This window comes from Physeter macrocephalus, chromosome 10, assembly GCF_002837175.3.
Source record: "Physeter macrocephalus isolate SW-GA chromosome 10, ASM283717v5, whole genome shotgun sequence".
Classification (NCBI taxonomy): Eukaryota; Metazoa; Chordata; class Mammalia; order Artiodactyla; family Physeteridae; genus Physeter; species Physeter macrocephalus.
The window spans coordinates 49,234,812-49,253,582 of NC_041223.1; the positions used below are offsets into that span (position 1 = coordinate 49,234,812).

Sequence of the window (18,771 nt, forward strand, 5' to 3'; positions counted from 1 at the left end):
CCAAGAGGTAAGTTGAACAAGACCTTGGAGACACATTTTCAATGTGTCCCAGCTATGGATGACTTGTAGGCACTCTGAAGAAGGGGTGTGTGTGTGTGTGTGTGTGTGTGTGTGTGTGTGTGTGTGTGTGTATGTACACACTCAAGACCTCCATCCCTATTTTTCCTGGCTCTGAAAAGTTAAGATCTCATGCTGGCTTCCTTTGGTGGTACAGGGCCAGGTCTTTGCAGTTGCAGGCAGGTGTTTGTGGCAACTGTGACTTCACAACAATTGTGTGAACAAGAAAACAAATTGTGGGCAAATTGATTGTCTGCAGTAAATGAAAATTCTGTGGTGGTGCTTTGTGGGTGGTTTACAGGCAAAGAGTGCTCAGTTCTCTTCTGACGTCTATTTTATTTTTGTTTTCTTCTACAGTTTTTTGAAGAAGCAGGATGCTGATCTAGACCTGGAAAAAGTAAGTTGGCAAGTTTTGTACTAAGAGCACGTGCCTTGTAAATTAGAAAGGGTTTTCCACTGAGACCCAGGATTTTGTCCACTTTGAACTTGGAATTGTGACGCTGAGCCCACAGGTGTCTAAGAGAGGTTGAGTTGGAGATGGAGCTGGTATATGATATAGAAAGTCTTATCTCACTTAGGTGAACCTGCTACTTTCCCCCTTCCCTTATTTGTAACACTCAGTTTTGATAATTATGGGAACATATGTTTTAGCTCTAAGATATGTCTCCCCAGCCCAGAAATAGAACAGAACAGCTGTCCCGTGGCTGCTGAGCCTTCAGGGGCTGGTGAGGGATGGGCAGCCCTCTGACTTCTGGTTAAGGGAGGTTCCCTGTAGTTCATTCATTGTTGATTTTTCCTCTACTCTCAGATGGCTGCTGCTCCACTGCTGGCCTAGTTGTACCTTCGAGTTGCAGTCACTGTGTAACGGGTCATGCTTTCATTCACTTAACGTTGCTGCCCACTGGGTGTCAGACACCTTGCTGGGCTCTGCTGAGACAAAAATGAATGTGACGGATGATACCCGGGTAATTATTATACAATATGATAGAGCCGTGCAGGAAGAGCTCTGGAAGCTCAGGCTGAGGGCTGGGCATCCAGAGAAGCTGCTGGAGGGAGGGGATGTGTGAAGGAACCAGGGTTTTCATTCTTTCTGTGAATGCTGGCGAGTCTTCTCTGCCTGTGCTTCTCTCGTCTCCCAGGCACCTTGGGTTCCCAGGAAAGGCTGGACTTACACAGGTCTCACCAGCTACCCATAGGATCCCTTTCTGCCCCAGACTCCATTGCCCAGTCACATCGCCTTGGGTGTAATTTTTCACTGGTTCCCTGGCCAGTCAGGGACTGCCACCTTATCATCCTAGAATGACCTGGTTGTTATTTCTTATTTTGAATTTATGTGTGAGAGAGGTTCTTCTCCTGAACTGGAGCCATTCTGTCTGCAGACAATGCACCTTTGTTTTAAGTTGAGGAAGTATACTATCTGAAATGTTGCTCGACACCAGTTATGAGCAACCCCTCACCTTTGACCCCATGCAGCCCCCTAGCGATCTCCTCTCAGTCCTGGCCTTTTCAGCTCATACAAACCAAGGGGACTGGGAAATAAAAGGGCTCTAGTCAGGGCCAGCAGAAGGGAGCCTTTGTAGAAGCCCCATCGGTTAGGTTTTGGCCGTGGAAGCCAGGGGTCGGCAGAGACTTCCCTATGGGGGTGAGTGCTGTGGCCCTCTTGGGCCAGGCCAGGCCCCCAGCAGGAGGAGCCTCTGGGCGCCAGGAGCCACCCCAGGGTGGTATAGCACAGAACAGCAGAACGCCTTGGGGGCGGGGGTACCCAGCAAGTGCCTGGTGCTGTTCCAGGCTGCGGGGCTTGCCTGGCTTCATGCAGCCCAGCGTGAATCCCACAGCCACTAGGTGGGGAGGTCCAGCTCATGGAGGAGGCGTGTCTGTTTGTGTTCCAAGGACCGGGCAGACCAGAGGGCTTGGTCAGTGGGGTGGGGAGCCCCAAGTGGAATGGATTAAATTCTTGCTTCAGTTCTGCTGTTGACATGCTCTAAGATCTTAGGCAAGTCTCCTCTCCTTTCTGAGCCTCATTTTTCTCATCAGGAAAGTGATCTCTTTTCCAGGACCAAGTAAAAGTCTCCATTTTTTAACATATAAACACAAAACATATTTTTTTCGTTTTCTGACTTGAGCCTTGAATCCAAAAAGAAAAGTGACTGTTGGCCACAGTCTAAAGAAAACTTAAGAAGGCCCCTCGCGGGCTGGGAGCTCCTTTCAGGTAGAGCCTGATCAGTTGTACCTCCAGGTACTACTCTGGCAGCAGTGAGTGTCTAACAGAGGAATGAATGTGACCCACCCTGTCATGTGGGTTGGGTGTTTGTAAGTACTGAGGGAAGTTAGAATAAAAGAAGCTAAGTGGGGGGTGGGAAATGCTTCTTGGGCTGCGTGAGTTTGGGCTTCTCTGAAGGGCTCTGCCTGTACCCTCTCAGACAAGGAGTTAATGACCTGAAAGACACTTAACCACCCAAGGGGGAGTTCACTGTTTTCAAAGCTCTAATTCAAAAGCTCCAATTCCAGAATCTTTTTCGAATGCTCGGAGAAGGCTGTTGAGTACAGATATACCAACTATTCTTTTTGCCTGTATTTATAAATATATCTGCCAGGAATAATCTAGTATGGGGTGCGCCTCCATTGTTTAAGTAAATGATACCGGTTAGCCAACCCAAGTGAAGAAAAATCACTGATGTCAGAGTGTGTTTTTTTCCCAGTAGATTTTGGGGTTTTTCTCTTTCAGTTGAACATTTTGGTAAAGACAGAACTGTGAAAGGAAAATGAGCTTTGACATGTCAAAGCTCAAAGATAAATCAGCATACACTCTGTAATTATTAAGTATTGTCTGTAGTTTATAGGACTTCCGCTACATACTAAGTGCTTTTTATATGTGTCACACTTAACTGTTACAACAATAATGTGAGGAGACCATGTCCCTTACCATGAGTTGCCCAAGGCACCATAGTAATAGCAAGGATTCTAGTCATATCTGTCTGGTCCAGTGCCTTCTCTTTCTCATACCCCATCTTACCTTGGAATTGATATAATATTTGAGACAGTATATTTGTGTTACCTTTCTTTAAAAAGTTTTATGAGTAAGTAATAACATCAATATTACTTTCTAGAGAGGTCTTCCTTGACTCCCAATCTGGATGGGGTTGCTCTCCCACCATGCACTTCTTCAAAGCTATCATTGTTGTATAGTTATTTGTACAATAGCCATCTAATATCTGTTTCCTGTTGGAATGTAAGCTTTGTCAGGTCTGAATCTTTCATGTGTTAAGCCTAGAGCTTGCACCTAGTAGGCCCTCTTAAGATGTTGAATGCTACATGACCAAATTGAGGGGTAATGAGACCCAATGAAAGCCACCTTGGTAGGTAGAAAAGTAAAAAACCTTATTGTGTACTCCAGAAATCATGTTCCTCTTCTCTATCTATGGGTTTTATCTGTGGAAATCATGCTTGTTAATAGCATTATATGAAGATAAGACAATCACTCCCTGGCTTTCTCCCCAAAATTGCAAAGTTTCAAGAAGACAAACGAATAGATAATTCTTAAGAATGAAGTAATCTGGGCAAGCAAAGCAAGTCTGAAGATTATCAAGGGAGGAGCAGTAAGAACACAAAGGAAACATTAAACAATTTTTTTCACAGAATCTTCTAGAATTATTGAGAGATACACTTCGAGTATGGTTTCCATAAATAACTGATTTAAATATATAAGGTGTATATTCTTATAAAAGTATATTTTATACTTTTATAAAATGTATGTTTCTTCTAAAAGTGAAACCCATCCTCAACTGAATTTTAAAGAATATGTAGTTTTGTTTTTATGCCAGCAAAACAAAAATGTACTTTTTAAAATAAAAAGCTGATAAAATTGAGTCATCTTATTTAGTAATTTAAATCATAATTTTAATGAATTTGATTAAAATAACACCTCTTTGGTCATAACTACTCTCCAAGTTCTGAGGAGACAGGTTTGATTTTCGTGTACCCTACATGACCTTTGTCTAGCATGATTGAAGTATTTTGGCGCCTGCCTCGAGAGAGACCCTTGTCCTATCTGTAGTTTCAGTAAGACCAAGAATTCCTGTACTGCTATTCCAGCTGTTCACAGGGCTTAGATAGCTGCCTTCAGGCCACAAATATGGCCAAAATACTACTGTCTGTTTGATAGACACGGAGGCCACCTCAACTCAAATTGTCATTCAGAAAGAAAAGTAAATTTAAAGATTACCTCCTGCTTTAGAGTTGTTTCCTTTCTCTCAGTGAATTCCTTGAAATGTGTTAGTCTGTATGTAAATGTAGAATGTACATAGAAGTTACTCCATTTTTCAGTCTTTCTTTTGTTTTACTAAGTCCCAAGAGAAATGATAAAAAATATCTAGATTCTTATTGTGAGGCTAATAGTCTTATAAAAAAAAAAAACACCTCTTTCTAAACAGTGAAGGGTTCAAAATTCTAGACTGCATTAGGCACTGAGCTTTAAAGTCGTGTGTATGTGAATCCTAACAGCGGGTTTTCCTTTAGTGAGGGGAATACAATTTCCAGGGGTCATAGGATCAGCAGGACTTATACGGAATGTCCGAAGGCTTGAGAATGCTGGTCACTGGGAAGGCATGCAGCTGTGTCTCCAGGGGGAGCGTGTTGGGGGTTTTGGTGCTGGGTGCATCACCTCACTCACTGCTCGCTCTGAGGAGGAGGAGAGAGAGTGAAGAGGAGGGAGAGCATAAGCAGAACTCTCTGCTGTCCGTAGAAGCCACTCTTCCTGAATGGAGGGGAGGGCTCAGCAGGTGCTTGTGGGTCCCTTAGGCCCTCTGAAAACCGTGCCTAGGGGCCTGTGGGATGCCAAGTTTAGCCCCAGGGCCTATCGGATGCCCAGTGAGCTTCCATTCTCCACGCCCCCTGCCCCAACCTCACACACATACTGATACTGACCTATTCTGCTGGTGACTGGGCATCGGGAAAGACCAGCATCTGTTTCACTGAGTAAGGGCCAGGCTTCACACAGACTGCTTTCCTGGTGACTAGGGATCTAGAAAAGGGAATGGCTTTTGGTTGGGGGTGGGGGAGTGTGTGTGTTTAGGAGCGATGAGCTTGCGCAGAATTCTGTTTTAGATTGAAGAGCAAACATTTTTAGTCCTGGATGGAAAATAGTTGTTATGCATCACCCATAATAACTGACCAACTTTCTTCTACATAAATGTCTGGATTGTAAAACTAAGCACTGCTGTCCAAGAAGAAAAAACATGCCCTCTGTCAGTTTGAATTTCCAAGATAATAAAAGATCCCTCTTCCTAGATATTATAAACCCAGGCAGATACTGATGGCAGTTGGAAGAACTACAGGTAACAATATTGCGTTGTCTAGTCCTGGATGCAGAGCAGTTAATTCATCCTTTCCTCAAACATTAATGAGCTCAGGTGGGCCAACCACTGTTGAGACCACATGTCATCTTATTCACTTGTCCTAGTTTACATATAAGGAAAACGAAGCTCAACAGAAATGAAATGATTTACCCAAGGACTTGAATCTAGGAAGCAGAAGATCTAAACTAGGTCACCGTCTCTTTCCACTCCACAACGGAGGTTCTCTTGTCCTGAGGTTCTCTTGAGCAGGAGACAGATGAATCATCATCAGCCTCCTGTCATCAAACTGGTAGTTTTATACGTACCTTTCATTTTCTCTTCCCTGATTTTAAAAGGACTTTCTCCCTTATTTGTGGCTTTTAAAATAGTAATGATGTTTTTATCGAGGAGTCATTAGAAACTCAAAAGGGGAACCGTTTCCTGAAACCTGACCTGGTGCCACCTCGTGGTCCCCTCAGTGACAGCGTGAGAGTGACTTACAGAGATGGTGGTGGTGGGAGTCTGGGGAGGCCTGCGGGACCCTCATCCTCTTTCCACAGCTGGTTCCTAGGCTGGGGGATCATGTCATTATATTGCTCATCTCAGTAGCATTCATCATTCTCCAAGAGCTGGATGTTGCCAGGCGAGGGTGGGGAGAAACACTGCCCACATTACAACAGAGAATAAAGACTAGCTCCCTCCTACTCCAGAGGCTTCCCCCTCCCATCTCTGCCACGAGATGCTGCATAATCTGTTCCACGGCAGCCAGGCCTGCTGGATGGAGGCTGGAGTCTTCTGGTTGTCTGCCCTGCTTAGATTTGTTGTCTGCTGAATTTGTGTGTGAAGGAGAGATTGCTGGTAAAATATGCATGCACAATGGCTTAAAAGATGCTTTTGTCACTGCCCCAAACACTTTTCAAAGCAGAGCTGCACTTGTTCTGAGTCTAGTATGGAATAGGCCATAAAGACACATACAAATTCGAGCTTTTCCCTTAAAGGAGGCTATTACTGCCCACTTTGGGCCCATAACAACGTTTTATTTAAGCAGAAAACCTTCCATATCAGTTTGCTGTGGCTGTCCTAAGAAATGACCACAAACTCGTTGTCTTAAAACAACAGAGATTTATTCTCTTGTGGTTTTGGAGTCAGAGTCCAATGTTAAGATGTCAGCAGAAATGCATCGCCGTCAGAGGCTTTGCGGGAGAATCGGTTGCTTGTCTCTCTATTCCAGCCTTGGGTGACTCTAGGTGCTCCTTGACTTGTGGCCACGTCTCTCCAATCCCTGCCTCTGCCTTCACGTTACCTTCTTCCCTGTGCATCTCTGTCCCATTGCCCTCTGCATCCCTCTTGTAAGGATACCTGGGATGGCTTTGAGAGCCCACCGGCTAATCCAGGATCAGCTCTCCTCTGGCCAGTCTTAACTTTATCATCTCACAGCATGCCATGTAAGATAATATTCACAGATTGCAGGGATTAGGAAGCAACTGTCTTAGGGAGGGGTAGACGTTTTTCTGCCTCTCACGCCTTCTCTTGGCGAATTTCTGTATTTTTCATTTCCTGAAACATAAAGCCTGCTACCACTTATTTTACAAGTTACTTGAGTGAATTTGATTTTCCTGGAAGGGGCCACTTGGAAGACCTAAGAACTGACCTTGTCTCCCAGGCCTCCAAACAGGCCAGGCCAGGCCTGTCTTCTTTCTCAGATTGGGCTTAATTAAGGGTGAAGAATTATGGGCTCTGAGACCCGGGAGGGGCCTTTGAAATCAGATCCTCCAGTCTGAGGGGGAAACTGAGGTGAGAGAGGCAGGGTCACCGAGTCAGGAGTGGAGCGGGACCAGGCCTTACTGCTTCAGCCCCTCTTCCACTGTGTTCCTGCAGATCTCCAAGCTGTCTCTTGTAATATAAGCCTTTAGGTCTTTCTTCACGTGAGAGCTCTTCACCTGAAAACGCCATCCCTGCAAATCCTCCTTTCCTAGGCCGATAGCCCTGGTTCTTACAAATATTCTTACATTACCTCATGTCAGGAATTCTGTTATTCTGGTTACTTTCTCCTGGCTGCATTCCCTTTCTGTCACTGTCTCTTTAAGAGCATGGCACTCAGACATGGACGGTACTTCAGAGATGGCTCAGCCAGTGTAGAGTAAGGAGTCTACACCTAAGACTATTAGGCCTGTGAGATGCACGTGTTTTCTGCATCATTAAATGAGGTACCAGTAAAGACCAGGATCACGTCTCTCATTCAGCCTCTCTGTGGCACCTTCCGCTTGCATTGAGCTTGCATTCAATAAAAATCCTTAAGACCTTAAAATATGAATTGCTTTAAACCCATCCCCTTTGCCCCTGCCATGTAAAAGAGCTGGGCTTCTGTCAGGAGCAGGGTGGGATCAGCTGGGGATCCAGAATATAATCCAGACGGGAATCCAGAGAACAGACAGATCCGTGGCCTGGGGTACTCTCATGGGGACATAAGGGCAGCAGGCTGTGACAGGAGGCAGTTAGGACAGTTGGGAAGGCATAGCCTCGGGGGAATCCTTCCAGAGGTGGCAGTCTAGATGGGCAGATGTTTGGCAGCAGAATCGTCTGGCTGAGCGGGTCGAGGGGCCAGATAAGAGGAGTGCTAGTGTATGGGGACAAGACCGCAGCCAGGACGCTGTAGAAGAGTTGGGTCCACAAGAATGAATTACAGGATCAACTGCTGAAAAGGGGTGGGGCCCAGGACAGGAGACTGAGCCCAAAGAGTAAAAGGCAGCCCCAGGTCTGAAGTCAGAGTCATAACATTGATGGGAGTCGTAATGTCAGTGGCCTGGAGCCTCTCCCACCCAGAGCCTGGGGTCAGGGTCACTAGCAGAGCTTATGAATAGGGTGCGTTGTCCCAGCTGAGCACATTGGAGGGTATGGGGCAGGTACCGACATCATCCTACATTTATGCAATAGATTTCTTTTAACAGTCAAAAGCAGGATTTTATCTTTTAACTTGGGGGGGATTTTGTTGTTGTTTTGGTCAGTTCTAGTGGCCATTTGAGCCTGCTGAAATCCTTTAAAATCTGTTCTTTCTTTCTTTCTTTTTTTTTTCATGTCTTGGCTCCTTTACTTTTTAAAAAATTTTTATTGGAGTATAGTTGGTTTACAATGTTGTGTTAGTTTTAGGTGTGTGTTCTTTCTTCCGATTAATTAACTACCCCCTTTCAGCTGAGAATTACTTGTGATCTCCATAAGCACATCTTGAGGAAAACATCTTAACCAAAGATGACGAACCTCCCAAGTCCTGCTGTACAAGGTCCTCCTCCCAAGTCAGTGTTGCTTCCTGTGATGTTTGTGCCCTCGGGAGGGCCATCCAGTCAACTCTGAGTCCACCAAACCCAATTGTCCCTTGGCCCAGGGTTTCCCACCTTGCTCAGCTATGTGTTGAGTGAGTGTCCGGAGCTTTGCTGGCATCAGGGTGCTCTGTGTCTGTAATTTATCACTCTTGACAGTCCCGTGAAAGTGCCCTGAGACAGAGGCAGTGCCACGGGGAGGGAGAGTTGGTAGAGTACTTGGTTATTCACTGCTTTGAGGGTAGAGGCACCCGTTTGCTCTCACTGATGTCGGTGGGTTTCAGTCCTGAGCCCCACTTCCTGTAGCAGCCCCGGGGCATCAGCTCGTGGGTGATTCTGAAGGAGGGACTAGAACCCCGTACTCAGATGTGGAGCCCTGATCTTTGTTTTAAGGGCTCGCCTCCACTGAAGACTGATCCTCCTTTGCGGGTTACACGTGGTCTGAGGAGAGCATTCCCCACTGAGCCGCCGCAGGTCAACACGGCGGCTTCTCGGAAGCCATGGGGGTGCTCACGAAGCTGTGAAACATGCCACTACTGAATACAGGCAGGGTGTAAAGTGAAGGAAAGGAAGTGGATCGTTTCTGTTAAGAGAAGAAGGTATGAAACTGTGCATGCGTTTGCACAGTCCTTCCCATAAGGCTGCCGTGAGAAAGCGAGATGGCTCCAGGGCCGAGCACAGGCGGCGTGAAGCAGCGGAAAGAGGGCGTGGGCCCAGGGGCTTGAGTAAGTCCTGACTGTGCCTCTGAAGAGCTGTGTGGTGGGGGACTGGGGGAAGCAGCCCATCATCACGTGTCAATTTGCAACTGCGGTGAGTGTCTGAGGGGGAGGCACAGGGGGCTGTGAAATCGATGCAGAGGCCAGAGGGTCCCAATGGGAGTCAGATGAAGAGATGCTGATGAAGGGAGGGTGTTGTCATAATTTACACCTTCTGTTTGTTGTCTGCCTTTCTTTGGGCAGTACTGGCCAAGGATCGACTAACTCCCCTGTATGCTGTGGAGTAGACTCATAGACCAGGTAGGAGAATGGGCCAGGGGAAGGTTCCTTTCCACAACATGATTTTATCTTCTGCTCTCCATCAAGATTTAATGCTACAGTAATTTAAAACAAACAAATGTAACTTGTGCCTGTGGGGGGAAGATTTTGTCCATCTTTAGAAGAATATTCTGAAAGCTGGTCTTTCTAGACTCGGGATGGTGGAAACAGTAGTTTAAAAAACAAAGTAACTGCCACTTTGCCTATTATACTGTTACCGGATGGAGGGAAACTTTTTTTTCCTTTACCAGAGAGCTTGACCCATGCATCAAGGGGAAACTTATTGCAAAAAAAAAAGTGAATTTGATAATGGGGGCAGCCCTTGAACAGCCCTTAGGTAGTGAAACTGAAGTAACTTATAAAACCTATTCATGAAGTTTAGAAGCTGTTACAGTGATCCTTAGTGAAGTTTTAGGTATGGGGGAGTCCTCATTGGCATATAATGTCAGGAGTGCTTTTTTTGTATATGGCCCGTGAACTGGTAGAACTAAAAGCTTTTGACAGCTGCCATAATATTTACTGTATTTTCTCATATTTGGTATTAATAAATATTGGCTACTAGCCAATCAAATAACTTTTCTTTATTCTATTTTTACAGTGGCCCAGAGAAAAATATAATCAGGCTTCATTGTTTTTTAGATGGTAAATACAACAAGAAGACACTAGATGCAGCTGGCCCTTGAATAACACGGGTTTGAAATGCAGTGATCCACTTATATGCAGAGTTTTTTCCATAAATATTACGGTACTGCACAATCTGCAGTCAGTTGAATCCACGGATGCGGAGGAGGGCCGACCATAAAGTTATACGTAGATTTTTGACCGCACAGAGGGTCGGTGCCCCTAACTTCCCCTCTCTGTGCTGTTCAAAGCTCAACTGCAGTGTTTTTGAAGGAAAAAGTAAGAAACGTCAGAAACGATCATTTCAGACCCTACAGAGGAAGATGTGTCAAGGCAGGAAAAGCACTTGTTTGTTTTCAAGTTTTGGTTTTTTTTTTTTTCAAATAGACTTTATTTTTTAGAGCAGTTTGAGGTCCACAGAAAAATTGAGGGGAAGGTACAGAGAGTTCTCATTCACTCTCTGCCCCCATGCATGCATCACCTCCCCAGTTATTACCATCCCCCACCAGATGGAATATTTGTTACAGATGATGAACCTACGCTGACACATCTTTATCACCCAGAGTCCACAGTTTACATTAGGATTCACTCCTGGTGTTGTACATTCTATGGGTTTGGACAAGTGTATAATGACATATATCCACCATTATAGTATCAAACAGAGTATTTTCACTGCCCTAAAAATACTCTGTGCTCTTCCTATTCATCCTTCTCTCATCCCTAACCTCTAGCAGCCAGTGATCTTTTTACTGTCTCTATAGTGTTGCCTTTTCCAGAATGTCGTATAGTTGGAATCACACAGTATGCAGCTTTCTCAGATTGGCTTCTTTCAGTTAGTGATACACATTTAAATTGTCTCCATATCTTTTAATGGCTTGATAATTCATTTCTTCTTAGAGCTGAATCATATTTCATTGTCTGGATGTACTACAGTTTATTTATTCATTCACCTCCTGAAGAACATCTTGGTTGCTTCCAAGTTTTGGCAGTTATGAAAAAGCTACTATGAACATCTGTGTACAGGTTTTTGTGTGGAAGTAAGTTTCATCTCCTTTGGGTAAATACCAAGAAGTGCAATTAAAAGCGCTTCCTTTTTGTTGGAAATATAGAAATTGTTTTTTATTTTCTTTCAGGGGGTGGTGGGGTAGAGCCCAAATCAGCACATGCCATAGGCCTGTTTGCCTGTGAATTCTAAGCAGCTATCATCTCACTGATGCTTTACCCATGAACATCCATTGCTGTATTTCAGCTCAAATTTGAGATTTTTGCATTTTCTCTTATATCACCATATCCCCTGGCCCCATGATCATTGAGCACTTTCTTCATTCAAATTGAAGGAATTGACCAACTTGGATGCCTTTCTCCAAGGGCCCTCCTTTTTTTCTTTGTTTTCCCATGACCATGTTCCTGACTCAGGTTCTTGTCACCTCTGACTTTGGAATTACCTTCCCTGGCCTGGTGTTTCAGACATGTCTTGCAGTTTCTCTGCTTATGGCTGAACGCTGTCTGAATTCTCTGTTAAAGCCATCCCCCTAGCCCGGCCCCCTTGCTGTGATCCGGCATCACGCTCCTTACAGGGCTGAGTGTAGAGTTGCTTCACAGTATCTTACCACCTCTTTGCATAAACCTTTCCTTACTTTTTCTTGTCATTTTTTTTTCATATTCATTCTTTATTATGGCTTCTGTGATCAAATGAAAATAGGCCCATTAAAGTTAAAATGGGGCTGTGCTGTTCTGTTTCCATGTTATGATGCAGATGGTATGAAACATTTTTGAAGAAAATCACATTAACTAGATTCAGATCTCCAGGACAGTGGCTACAATTTATGTATTTTTTCCACAAGAAGTCTACCAAATAGGGGAGACAAACTGAAGTTAAAAAACTATTTGCCAAATCTAATTGCTTTTGAAAGAATTTCTTTATCAGTTTTCATTTTTGAGTAGGAAATAGAAGATTTTAGAATAAACATTCCTAAAATAGAATAAATCCAATAAGAACTCTTATTTTGTCTAAATTAAGGCCATGGTACCAAGATCAGGACTCCTGGGAGAGTCTAAGGTTAGAGCAGAAAGTAATCTCAGACTTTACTGGTAAAAGAGGAGAAAAAAGGATGAAGAATTATGCCGAGGTTGGAAACCCTGGTGTCTGAGAGATGGGTGACTGGAGATCATTTTACAGGAATGAGGAAAGAGTAGTTGGGGAAGTCAGGCTGGGCAGCAGTCATGTGATGGAGTAAACTTGACAAGCTTCTCAGGAGTAGCAGGAGACCCTGTGGTTGGGTCGGGCATGGGAGATCCGGGCCAGCACTGCCGCCTACATCTCCTTTGCTGTGACTTAGCAAAAGGCCGGTGCACTCTGAGTGGCATTTCAGGTCCCCTTGCAACGCGGTTGGCACCACGTTCTGAGGGAGAAATCACCGCAGAGTTTACCTTCCCATCCACGGTGGCCTGGATAAGTGCTCCAGGTGAGTCCGTGTGGGGAGCGCAGACCGTCACGTCGGGTCTTCAGTGGCTGTGTCATTTTGAGTGGAGCAAGGGAGTCAGTCGGAGCAGGCACTCAGTCTAAGGCCAAGGTCCACACTGAGGGCTCCGCGGAGGGTCAGAGCGCCAGGGAGGTGGGTTCAGGTGCAGGGCCACATGAAAAATTATGGGGGTGATGTATGCACAGGAATATATATGCATCCAAAGGACTGTGTATGTGTGTCAGATTCATACATATATACCTGCATGGAGAGGGAGGTGGAGAGAGAGGAATACAACCACCCGTGTACCCATCTTGCAGCTTAAAAACTAGAGGATCACCAGTGCCTTGGAAGCCCCTGTGTGTTCCTCCTTGACCATACCGCTCCCCTTCAAAGGAAACACTGTTTTGAATTTTTGTGTTTGTCATTTCCTGGCTTTTCTGTGTAAGTGTGTTTCCCTAAGCAATCTGTTATTAAGTTTTGTTTGCCTCGGGGCTATGTATGAATGGTATTCTTGTACCATTTGCTTTTTTCAATCGGTATTTATTTTTTAAGATTCATCCCTACTGACGCATGAAGTGACAGGCACGAAATTCATTTCTCTTCACCTCTGTGTGGTCTTGCATTGTATGAATACACCACAATTTATTTATCCAGTCTCCTCCTGATGGACATGTGGGTCATTTCCAATTTTGTCCTATTTTAAACAGTCCTGCTATGAACATTCTTTTATGTGTGTCCTGCTGCAAACAGTTTCTCTAGGATAAGTACCTAAGAGAAGAATTTCTGGGTCTTAGAGTACGTGCATCTTCAGCTTTACTGGGTAATGCCAAATTGTTTTCCAAAGTAGTTATACTTGGACTTTCCATTGGACATTCCCATGAGTATACAGATTAACTTTTAAGAGAAGGGGAAGTCTGAAGGGAAGATGAAATGCAGGATTAGCTAAATATTGGCAAGGTAAAGGATGTCATTAGGGTTTGATGAAGTACAACTCCCCATCAAAGTGTGGGGTAGAGACAGCTGGGGATATGAAGAGGATGTTTAGGTTCAAAACAACCGTTGTGGGAAGGGTGAAAGGTTATCTTGCATGGACTGTAGTCACATTGTCATTAGGGAACAGGTTCCATCTCGGTAGGAATGAAAAACCCAGTCCTCTCCATTTTCACTCAGTTTTCCCCGACCAGCAAGAACCTTTAGTTCTCTGTCTGGGGAGCAAATAGACGCTGCCAGGCATTTAAGTATCTGTTTCCACATCAAACTGAGGGTGTCATGGATTCTAGTAAAGCTTTCAAAACATATCCACACAGAGGCACACAAATGTTTTAGAGATTACTTCCGCCAAACACAGGAGATTTTTCTGACAGCCATGCTCTGTATTTTCTAAGTTCACTAAACTGACACAGGGTTTGACAGTGCTATTTCTTTGACCTCAGATGAGAACTCAGAGCTGCTCTCTGGTGGCTCATTCACTTGACCTGAGAAATATGGGTCTGTGGCATTTTGAATAGCAAATTAACTGTGAAATATGACCCGTTCCTAGGTGAGTATTTTGGCCTTATTTGTAAATCCTGACCATTGTTATATGTAAAGCTGATAGAATCTGTTCTCCTTTCAAAGAATTTCCATTCTTCCAAATCTAGATTTGAGTGAGGATAATGTCTTTTGTTGGCATTCCTGTGAAACTGAAAGTAGAGCATTAAACCATTAAGAGCACGTGTTCTCTGGAGCCTCAGAAGGGCAGCTTTTTTTAACTTGTTATTTTTGGGTCACCCACCCTTCATTAATAGCATTCATCCAATTTATTTGATTCCAGGCCAAAGAGCTCAGTATGGTGGCATTTTCAGAATATTTTAATCATAGTTTTTCATCATCTGTTGATTGGTATTATCTTTTGATGGTGACATTACACATTTGGGGAAGCAGCGTGGTATGCTGAAAGTAACACTTGTGCTTTGGCAAAAAAATGTAAAAGAACCTCAGTTTTCCACAGTTGAGGTCTCATTATATAAACTATAACACGTCTACTCAGTGGAACATCATATATTAGTTAAAATGATTATAAAAATTGTTAAATAAGTTGGACAGATGTTTAGTTTGTTAAATAGAAAAAAAGCAGAATACCAAATTGTCTGTGGACTATAATCCTAATTTTGAAAGCAAAATGCATGGGTGGGAAAAGCCTACAAAAATTATACCAAAATGCTAGTTGTTGTATTTGGGTAATGAGATTATAGGGATTTTCTTCTCAGTGTGGTTATATTACTTTTTTTTATTATTACTTTTATAATAAAATTAATCAAAAGGATGGAAAGAGAGATCCGGATTCAAATTGCCACTGTACCGTTAACCAGCTGTTTGGCTTTGGTTGAGCTACTTAACTGGGTTCCTCGGGAGCTAAAGATGTTGTGTTTACCTCCGTAGGGTTATCAGTCAAATGGGGTGATATTCCTAAGACCCTCTGTGCAAGTAGCTAGTAAGGTGGTTCCTCCCAGCTCCCCCTTTTTTGGTGAAACAAGCTTTGCCCACACATACCCAACAGCTATGACTGATGCTCTTTTATTGTCTGGTTTCTATTTTGTCTAGTTGGGGCCTCACTCTGATCTCAATAAATACTTTTGACCTCTTGGAACTTCTTTTTTAGCAGTGACAACTGATGGTTATTTTAGAGAAGTGATTGATGCGTAAGAATGCTTTTTGTGACAAGAGGGGAAATTTGAAGAACTGGACCTTCTAAAGTCCTAGAATTTCAGCTGTTCAAATACATGTATTTGATTGACAGAAATATGCTTGCTAATTTGAGGACGTCCTTGTTAATGTCCCTCTGCTAGTGAGGAGGAAACATGTTATATGCTTGCTAAACAGGCTGGTGATTTTCTTAGCTCTGCCAAGTTCTTCTAAGAGACAGGTACAAAAAATATGTATGAGAAGAATTCAGCCAGGATCCCTGGGGGCTGTGTGTGAGCTCTAAGACGTTAAATGGAGCTTTTTAGACTTTGTGATTATATGAGATGATCATGTTCAGCAGTTGATGTAAACAGGGGCCCGAGACACTCTATGAGATTATAGTTTCTAACTTATTTCAGAGTAAGTTTACTGCAGGCAGGGAGAGGAAAATCCATTTCTTAATAGTAATAGCCAGTTGCAGATTGGCTACACAGTGGAAAATGTAATCTTGCCCAGGGTTCAAAAAAAGATGCCCATATTCACATGGTCCCAAGTCATCCCATCTACTTGGACCAAGACTCAGAGTATCTGAGCTCCCCTAGACTCTTAGACTTAACAGTCTGTTAGGGCAGAGTACATTCCTGACCTACTCAAGACTAGAATCCAGGTCTCTGAACTCTCAGTTCACGTCCTGTCCAGAACAGCAGACCTGCCCTCTGCCTCTTGCTGCTCTTGAGCAAGTCACTGGACAGGCTGAGCCTCACTTTTGTTGTAAAATAAGAGGTTTAATCTCCAAGGGCCCAACTAGCTCAAAATCCCAAAGATTCAGTAATTCATTAGAGTATTTCTTTTTTTTTAACGTGTCAACATCTTGAGAGATACAAGTAATTAAACCAGAGAAAATCAACTGTAAATTCTTGTCCCTTAAAGTTTGAGGCTCTGAATCAGGCCCCCTTGTCTTCTGCAGATGGCTCGGTAGGATCAGGATCTTTCTGCCCAAGGCCACAGTTCTCCGTGGCCCGATCTCCATGGCCCTACAAGGGCCCAAAATGACGTAAGGCAAACCAGAGTGCCTCGGCAGGAGCTTCCTACAGGCAGTTGTAGCTCTTTAAGAAAGAGAAGAGAGTAAGGACAAGAAATAAAAGGCATAGAGATTGGATGGGAAGAAGTAAAGTTGTCTTTATTTGTAGGCAGCGTGGCAGTTTATACAGACAAATTCTAAGGAATATATACAACTGCTACTAGAAAGAACTAATAATTGAACTTAGTAAAGTCACAGGATACAAGGTCAATATACAAAAATCAATTCTATTTCTATAGCTAATAGGTAGAAAATGAAGCTAAAGAAACAATTCTGTGTATAATAAGTGCAGAAAAACATGAAACACTTAGGAATACATTTAACAAAAATCAGTCAGTTGGTGCTGTCTTTGGGGGGTGGGGGGAACTTGAGGGTAATGGGTGCTAACAGTCCCAGACAGTCCCAGGGGAGTGGACTTTGTTTTGTAGCCCTTATCATTTCTCAAGGGAGAAGCTACATAAACTTGTATCATTGTTGTTTAACATCATCACGACATGGATTGTAATGTCAGTTTGTATTCAGCAAGCCAGCAGTGCTCCTAGGGCCATGCCATCATTTATCTGATACCAGGCATATCTTCTTTGCACTTGGTGTGTAGGGTGAAGTCCTGAGCGATTTTCGGGACCAGATTAATTCTCAGGCATAAGATGTTCACTCAGAAAGTTGTGATTTTTCTTTATTCTTTGTTCCTACTTCTCTCCAGGGTGTGATGAGGCATTTAATCCATCAGACAGCAGGAGGATCTATGTAATGAATTTTTACACGCCCTGGTCATTTTAATGTAATTGTCCTTCTTTTAAAAGGCTCCATTAAGTCTATTGTTAGGATTGTAAAACTACCTAAGAGAGACAGGAGGGCTTTTCCCATTTTCAGAATTTAACACGGTTTCTTAATTGCACTGCTTTAGGTGAATGGTAATTAAATGGGTTGGGAGAATGTGCAATATTTATTTATAGTAACTCAGGCATGTCATGTATTTATAGTCATTACTGCGCAGTCTACTCGATAACATCCTTTCGGAAAAAAAAAATGTCATGACTGTTAAAAGTAGCTCCAGTGAGTGTTTTTGGCAGGTCTTTGAATCTGTGAATATTAACAAATCCAGATACCCTTATATTAAAGTACCGTACACAGTAAACTTTTTGCAAGAAACCTGTACTTGGAAGGCTCTAAATATGCTTTTAACATTTTTAATTTAAAAGATTTGAGTTAAATATGTTTGCCAATGTCAGTATCTTTGGAGCGTTATAATGTACCTTAATTTTGACAAGATGATAGGAGAATATTCCTTGGTTCTTACATTTGGTAATAAATACAATTTTAGCACCTTATTCTTGATGTGCTCTGATATGGCAGATTTGTCAAGCAGATAGGAGAGAAGTTTTCCATCAAACATTGAGGATCTTAATACCAACTAAACCACTGTTTAGGGGCCTTTTTGAGCACCAGATGAAAGCTAGGAATTCTCCATCCAGAAAAACATATACATGCAATCACAGGTACAGTATGCTACTCAGGAGTAGGTCTCTGGACCCCCTGAATGCCTAGTCATGGATCCAAAGACATGAATCCTTAATCAAAATGCCAATTGTACAAATAGCCCCTTCGGATGTGCACACACACACACCCCGCTCCCCACCCCCCACCGCCATGCCTAGTCTCTCCTGTGTCTATATGTCTACAAAGCTATTTTTATTTACACCTTTTCTCCATAGGACATTTTTACTCTGTATCTTCATTTACCAACTCAGTTTAAATGTGACAGGAACAGAGGTCCCTTCTCCACCGCCACCGATTTCTCACGCTTCTCCTTATTTCCTCAGTCATTGCAGATAGTCATCACCTTCTTCCTTTGCCCCATCTCCCCAGAAGCTAAGAACAAGCCTCCTCTCTTCCTCCGTGCATCCAACACATTGATAGCTTTTTATCCCGTGTTCTTTCCACAGAGCCACCACTGTCATCCCTTCTGTTGTTTATCAGCACCACCTTAGCGCCAGCCTTCCACAGCTGTTCTTAAAACTGTCCCAGGGCTTCCCTGGTGGCGCAGTGGTTGAGAGTCCGCCTGCCGATGGTTGAGAGTCCGCCTGCCGATGCAGGGGACACGGGTTCGTGCCCCGGTCCGGGAAGATCCCACATGCCGCGGAGCGGCTGGGCCCGTGAGCCATGGCCGCTGAGCCTGCGCGTCCGGAGCCTGTGCTCCGC

The 18,771-nt window shown here is 43.7% G+C and overlaps 1 protein-coding gene across 4 annotated transcripts in view; it reads left to right on the forward strand.

The window, feature by feature from the left end:
* Positions 1 to 18,771, forward strand: part of FYN (FYN proto-oncogene, Src family tyrosine kinase) — a 219,264-nt gene that overhangs the window by 25,065 nt on the left and 175,428 nt on the right. For all 4 annotated transcript variants that reach the window (XM_055087549.1, XM_024115517.2, XM_055087550.1 and 1 more), the window contains exon 2: positions 415 to 454. The gene's annotated coding sequence lies outside the window, so the exon portion shown is untranslated. The remainder of the gene's footprint in view (positions 1 to 414; positions 455 to 18,771) is intronic.